This window comes from Callionymus lyra, unplaced genomic scaffold (assembly GCF_982586985.1).
Source record: "Callionymus lyra unplaced genomic scaffold, fCalLyr1.hap1.1 HAP1_SCAFFOLD_48, whole genome shotgun sequence".
Taxonomy (NCBI): Eukaryota; Metazoa; Chordata; class Actinopteri; order Syngnathiformes; family Callionymidae; genus Callionymus; species Callionymus lyra.
In genome coordinates, this window is record NW_028258562.1 from 90,001 (window position 1) to 97,355 (window position 7,355).

Here is a 7,355-nt window from a genome sequence, read left to right on the forward strand (position 1 = left end):
AAAAATTTCTTTCGTCAGGCAAAAGAACCAGAGTTCTCCGCGGCCATCCACTCCAACCTTGTCCGATTTTGAGGCACCAGGCTCGGCCACCCTCCGAGCCTTTTCACTCCCTCTCCTGTTATGGTGCCTCCCTATTAACCTCTAGGTGGTTGCGCTCGTGACATCAAAAAGACCACTTTTTGAGGAGCAGTCACACTCGGAAAAAATTTCTTTCGTCAGGCAAAAGAACCAGAGTTCTCCGCGGCCATCCACTCCAACCTTGTCCGACTTTGAGGCACCAGGCTCGGCCACCCTCCGAGCCTTTTCACTCCCTCTCCTGTTATGGTGCCTCCCTATTAACCTCTAGGTGGTTGCGCTCGTGACATCAAAAAGACCACTTTTTGCAGAGCAGTCACACTCGGAAAAAATTTCTTTCGTCAGGCAAAAGAACCAGAGTTTTCAGCGGTCATCCACTCCAACCTTGTCCGATTTTGAGGCACCAGGCTCGGCCACCCTCCGAGCCTTTTCACTCCCTCTCCTGTTATGGTGCCTCCCTATTAACCTCTAGGTGGTTGCGCTCGTGACATCAAAAAGACCACTTTTTGCAGAGCAGTCACACTCGGAAAAAATTTCTTTCGTCAGGCAAAAGAACCAGAGTTCTCAGCGGTCATCCACTCCAACCTTGTCCGACTTTGAGGCACCAGGCTCGGCCACCCTCCGAGCCTTTTCACTCCCTCTCCTGTTATGGTGCCTCCCTATTAACCTCTAGGTGGTTGCGCTCGTGACATCAAAAAGACCACTTTTTGCAGAGCAGTCACACTCGGAAAAAATTTCTTTCGTCTGGCAAAAGAACCAGAGTTTTCAGCGGTCATCCACTCCAACCTTGTCCGATTTTGAGGCACCAGGCTCGGCCACCGTCCGAGCCTTTTCACTCCCTCTCCTGTTATGGTGCCTCCCTATTAACCTCTAGGTGGTTGCGCTCGTGACATCAAAAAGACCACTTTTTGCAGAGCAGTCACACTCGGAAAAAATTTCTTTCGTCTGGCAAAAGAACCAGAGTGTTCAGCGGTCATCCACTCCAACCTTGTCCGATTTTGAGGCACCAGGCTCGGCCACCCTCCGAGCCTTTTCACTCCCTCTCCTGTTATGGTGCCTCCCTATTAACCTCTAGGTGGTTGCGCTCGTGACATCAAAAAGACCACTTTTTTCAGAGCAGTCACACTCGGGAAAAATTTCTTTCGTCTGGCAAAAGAACCAGAGTTTTCAGCGGTCATCCACTCCAACCTTGTCCGATTTTGAGGCACCAGGCTCGGCCACCCTCCGAGCCTTTTCACTCCCTCTCCTGTTATGGTGCCTCCCTATTAACCTCTAGGTGGTTGCGCTCGTGACATCAAAAATACCACTTTTTGCAGAGCAGTCACACTCGGAAAAAATTTCTTTCGTCTGGCAAAAGAACCAGAGTTTTCAGCGGTCATCCACTCCAACCTTGTCCGATTTTGAGGCACCAGGCTCGGCCACCCTCCGAGCCTTTTCACTCCCTCTCCTGTTATGGTGCCTCCCTATTAACCTCTAGGTGGTTGCGCTCGTGACATCAAAAAGACCACTTTTTGCAGAGCAGTCACACTCGGGAAAAATTTCTTTCGTCTGGCAAAAGAACCAGAGTTTTCAGCGGTCATCCACTCCAACCTTGTCCGATTTTGAGGCACCAGGCTCGGCCACCGTCCGAGCCTTTTCACTCCCTCTCCTGTTATGGTGCCTCCCTATTAACCTCTAGGTGGTTGCGCTCGTGACATCAAAAAGACCACTTTTTTCAGAGCAGTCACACTCGGGAAAAATTTCTTTCGTCTGGCAAAAGAACCAGAGTTATCAGCGGTCATCCACTCCAACCTTGTCCGACGTTGAGGCACCGATGTCGGCCAAGTTCTGAGCGTTCCACCGCCGAATGCCACTGGTCCTCAACACAGCGGACTTCCAATCCAACCTTGTCCGACTTTGAGGCACCGAAGTCGGCCTCAGCCCGAGCCTTCCCCCGCCGACCTCACTGGAGCCCGCCATCCAGGGACCGGCGGAGGTCGCCCGCATGACCGCGGCAAAGTGTCTCAAAGTCGGGCACGACCGCTCGAGTCACCCGCCAACCCGGTCCGGGGCACCTCCAGGGACCGGCGGAGGTCGCCCGCATGACCGCGGCAAAGTGTCTCAAAGTCGGGCATGACCGCTCGAGTCACCCGCCAACCCGGTCCGGGGCACCTCCAGGGACCGGCGGAGGACGCCCGCATGACCGCGACAAAGTGTCTCAAAGTCGGGCACGACCGCTCGAGTCACCCGCCAACCCGGTCCGGGGCACCTCCAGGGACCGGCGGAGGACGCCCGCATGACCGCGACAAAGTGTCTCAAAGTCGGGCACGACCGCTCGAGTCACCCGCCAACCCGGTCCGGGGCACCTCCAGGGACCGGCGGAGGACGCCCGCATGACCGCGACAAAGTGTCTCAAAGTCGGGCACGACCGCTCGAGTCACCCGCCAACCCGGTCCGGGGCACCTCCAGGGACCGGCGGAGGACGCCCGCATGACCGCGACAAAGTGTCTCAAAGTCGGGCAGGACCGCTCGAGTCACCCGCCAACCCGGTCCGGGGCACCTCCAGGGACCGGCGGAGGACGCCCGCATGACCGCGACAAAGTGTCTCAAAGTCGGGCACGACCGCTCGAGTCACCCGCCAACCCGGTCCGGGGCACCTCCAGGGACCGGCGGAGGACGCCCGCATGACCGCGACAAAGTGTCTCAAAGTCGGTCATGACCGTTCGAGTCACCCGCCAACCCGGTCCGGGGCACCTCCAGGGACCGGCGGAGGAGGCCCGCATGACCGCGACAAAGTGTCTCAAAGTCGGGCACAACCGCTCGAGTCACCCGCCAACCCGGTCCGGGGCACCTCCAGGGACCGGCGGAGGACGCCCGCATGACCGCGACAAAGTGTCTCAAAGTCGGGCACGACCGCTCGAGTCACCCGCCAACCCGGTCCGGGGCACCTCCAGGGACCGGCGGAGGACGCCCGCATGACCGCGACAAAGTGTCTCAAAGTCGGGCATGACCGCTCGAGTCACCCGCCAACCCGGTCCGGGGCACCTCCAGGGACCGGCGGAGGACGCCCGCATGACCGCGACAAAGTGTCTCAAAGTCGGGCATGACTGCTCGAGTCACCCGCCAACCCGGTCCGGGGCACCTCCAGGGACCGGCGGAGGACGCCCGCATGACCGCGACAAAGTGTCTCAAAGTCGGGCACGACCGCTCGAGTCACCCGCCAACCCGGTCCGGGGCACCTCCAGGGACCGGCGGAGGACGCCCGCATGACCGCGACAAAGTGTCTCAAAGTCGGGCACGACCGCTCGAGTCACCCGCCAACCCGGTCCGGGGCACCTCCAGGGACCGGCGGAGGTCGCCCGCATGACCGCGACAAAGTGTCTCAAAGTCGGGCATGACCGCTCGAGTCACCCGCCAACCCGGTCCGGGGCACCTCCGGGGACCGGCGGAGGACGCCCGCATGACCGCGACAAAGGGTCTCAAAGTCGGGCAGGACCGCTCGAGTCACCCGCCAACCCGGTCCGGGGCACCTCCGGGGAGCAGTGGAGGTCGCTCGCATGACCGCGACAAAGTGTCTCAAAGTCGGGCATGACCGCTCGAGTCGCCCGCCATCCCGGTCCGGAGCTCAACACTTTGTCGTTTTTTCCACTCCCTCCCCATTAACCTCTAGGTGGTTGCGCTCGTGACATCAAAAAGACCACTTTTTGCAGAGCAGTCACACTCGGAAAAAATTCGTTTCGTCTGGCAAAAGAACCAGAGTTCTCAGCGGGCTTCCAGTCCAACCTTGTCCGATTTTGAGGCACCAGGCTCGGCCACAGTCCGAGCCCATTCACTCCCTCCCCTGTTGTACTCGCTCCCTATTAACCTCTAGGTGGTTGCGCTCGTGACATCAAAAAGACCACTTTTTGAGGAGCAGTCACACTTAGGAAAAATCCGTTTGCGCTCACACCATCCCTCCCCATTAACCTCTAGGTGGTTGCGCTCGTGACATCAAAAAGACCACTTTTTGAGGAGCAGTCACACTTAGGAAAAATCCGTTTGCGCTCACACCATCCCTCCCCATTAACCTCTAGGTGGTTGCGCTCGTGACATCAAAAAGACCACTTTTTGAGGAGCAGTCAGACACCGAGGTTTTCTGGATTTATGTCCGTTTTCCTGGTTCTCTGACTCGGGCACCTTGTGACCGACATCCCCCCCTTCCCTGGTTCTATTTTGCCGATACTTTGGTGAGTTTTCTACCCGCAAACCAAGCCCCCCAAGCCCGCCGCCTGGTGGGGGAGCATGCCGCCTGGCCCGGTTCTATTTTAGGTCACTTTGGTGAGTTTTCTACCCGCAAACCAAGCCCCCCAAGCCCGCCGCCTGGTGGGGGAAGAGGCCCCCTGGTCCCGGTTCTATTTTAGGACACTTTGGTGAGTTTTCTACCCGCAAACCAAGCCCCCCAAGCCCGCCGCCTGGTGGGGGAAGATGCCCCCTGGTCCCGGTTCTATTTTAGGACACTTTGGTGAGTTTTCTACCCGCAAACCAAGCCCCCCAAGCCCGCCGCCTGGTGGGGGAAGATGCCCCCTGGTCCCGGTTCTATTTTAGGACACTTTGGTGAGTTTTCTACCCGCAAACCAAGCCCCCCAAGCCCGCCGCCTGGTGGGGGAACATGCCCCCTGGTCCCGGTTCTATTTTAGGACACTTTGGTGAGTTTTCTACCCGCAAACCAAGCCCCCCAAGCCCGCCGCCTGGTGGGGGAACATGCCGCCTAGCCCGGTTCTATTTTAGGTCACTTTGGTGAGTTTTCTACCCGCAAACCAAGCCCCCCAAGCCCGCCGCCTGGTGGGGGAAGAGGCCCCCTGGTCCCGGTTCTATTTTAGGACACTTTGGTGAGTTTTCTACCCGCAAACCAAGCCCCCCAAGCCCGCCGCCTGGTGGGGGAACATGCCCCCTGGTCCTGGTTCTATTTTAGGACACTTTGGTGAGTTTTCTACCCGCAAACCAAGCCCCCCAAGCCCGCCGCCTGGTGGGGGAGCATGCCCCCTGGTCCCGGTTCTATTTTAGGACACTTTGGTGAGTTTTCTACCCGGAAACCAAGCCCCCCAAGCCCGCCACCTGGTGGGGGAAGAGGCCCCCTGGTCCCGGTTCTATTTTAGGACACTTTGGTGAGTTTTCTACCCACACTGCAGGTCCCCAAATGCCGCCATCTGGTGGGGGAACATGCCGCCTGCACCGGTTCTATTTTAAGTCACTTTGGTGAGTTTTCTGCCCACACTACGGGTCCCCAAATGCCGCCATCTGGTGGGGGAACATGCCGCCTGCACCGGTTCTATTTTAAGTCACTTTGGTGCGTTTTCTGCCCACACTACGGCTCCCCAAATGCCGCCATCTGGTGGGGGAACATGCCGCCTGCACCGGTTCTATTTTAAGTCACTTTGGTGAGTTTTCTGCCCACACTACGGGTCCCCAAATGCCGCCATCTGGTGGGGGAACATGCCGCCTGCACCGGTTCTATTTTAAGTCACTTTGGTGAGTTTTCTGCCCACACTACGGCTCCCCAAATGCCGCCATCTGGTGGGGGAACATGCCGCCTGCACCGGTTCTATTTTAAGTCACTTTGGTGAGTTTTCTGCCCACACTACGGCTCCCCAAATGCCGCCATCTGGTGGGGGAACATGCCGCCTGCACCGGTTCTATTTTAAGTCACTTTGGTGAGTTTTCTACCCACACTACGGGTCCCCAAATGCCGCCATCTGGTGGGGGAACATGCCGCCTGCACCGGTTCTATTTTAAGTCACTTTGGTGAGTTTTCTACCCACACTACGGGTCCCCAAATGCCGCCATCTGGTGGGGGAACATGCCGCCTGCACCGGTTCTATTTTAAGTCACTTTGGTGAGTTTTCTGCCCACACTACGGGTCCCCAAATGCCGCCATCTGGTGGGGGAACATGCCGCCTGCACCGGTTCTATTTTAAGTCACTTTGGTGAGTTTTCTGCCCACACTACGGGTCCCCAAATGCCGCCACCTGGTGGGGGAACTGCCGCCTAGTCCCGGTTCTATTTTAGGTCACTTTTCTCACTTTCTGACCCACAAATAATGCCCCAAATGCCGCCGCCTGGTGGGGGGAACTGCCGCCTAGTCCCGGTTCTATTTTAGGTCACTTTTCTCACTTTCTGACCCACAAATAATGCCCCAAATGCCGCCGCCTGGTGGGGGGAACTGCCGCCTAGTCCCGGTTCTATTTTAGGTCACTTTTCTCACTTTCTGACCCACAAATAATGCCCCAAATGCCGCCGCCTGGTGGGGGGAACTGCCGCCTAGTCCCGGTTCTATTTTAGGTCACTTTTCTCACTTTCTGACCCACAAATAATGCCCCAAATGCCGCCGCCTGGTGGGGGGAACTGCCGCCTAGTCCCGGTTCTATTTTAGGTCACTTTTCTCACTTTCTGACCCACAAATAATGCCCCAAATGCCGCCGCCTGGTGGGGGGAACTGCCGCCTAGTCCCGGTTCTATTTTAGGTCACTTTTCTCACTTTCTGACCCACAAATAATGCCCCAAATGCCGCCGCCTGGTGGGGGGAACTGCCGCCTAGTCCCGGTTCTATTTTAGGTCACTTTTCTCACTTTCTGACCCACAAATAATGCCCCAAATGCCGCCGCCTGGTGGGGGGAACTGCCGCCTAGTCCCGGTTCTATTTTAGGTCACTTTTCTCACTTTCTGACCCACAAATAATGCCCCAAATGCCGCCGCCTGGTGGGGGGAACTGCCGCCTAGTCCCGGTTCTATTTTAGGTCACTTTTCTCACTTTCTGACCCACAAATAATGCCCCAAATGCCGCCGCCTGGTGGGGGGAACTGCCGCCTAGTCCCGGTTCTATTTTAGGTCACTTTTCTCACTTTCTGACCCACAAATAATGCCCCAAATGCCGCCGCCTGGTGGGGGGAACTGCCGCCTAGTCCCGGTTCTATTTTAGGTCACTTTTCTCACTTTCTGACCCACAAATAATGCCCCAAATGCCGCCGCCTGGTGGGGGGAACTGCCGCCTAGTCCCGGTTCTATTTTAGGTCACTTTTCTCACTTTCTTACCCACAAATAATGCCCCAAATGCCGCCGCCTGGTGGGGGGAACTGCCGCCTAGTCCCGGTTCTATTTTAGGTCACTTTTCTCACTTTTCTACCCACAAATAATGGCAAAAAAAAATGCTTACAGCACCCAGTATTCCCAGGCGGTCTCCCATCCAAGTACTAACTGGGCCCGACCCTGCTTGGCTTCCGAGATCAGACGAGATCGGGCTCATTCAGGGTGGTGTGGCCGTAAGC

General features: G+C 57.3%; 1 non-coding gene across 1 annotated transcript; it reads right to left on the minus strand.

Moving 5' to 3' along the window:
• Positions 1–7,236: 7,236 nt before the first annotated feature.
• Positions 7,237–7,355, minus strand: LOC148058688 (5S ribosomal RNA). Its single transcript, XR_015709607.1, has one exon. It is a non-coding gene; the product is annotated as a 5S ribosomal RNA (ribosomal RNA).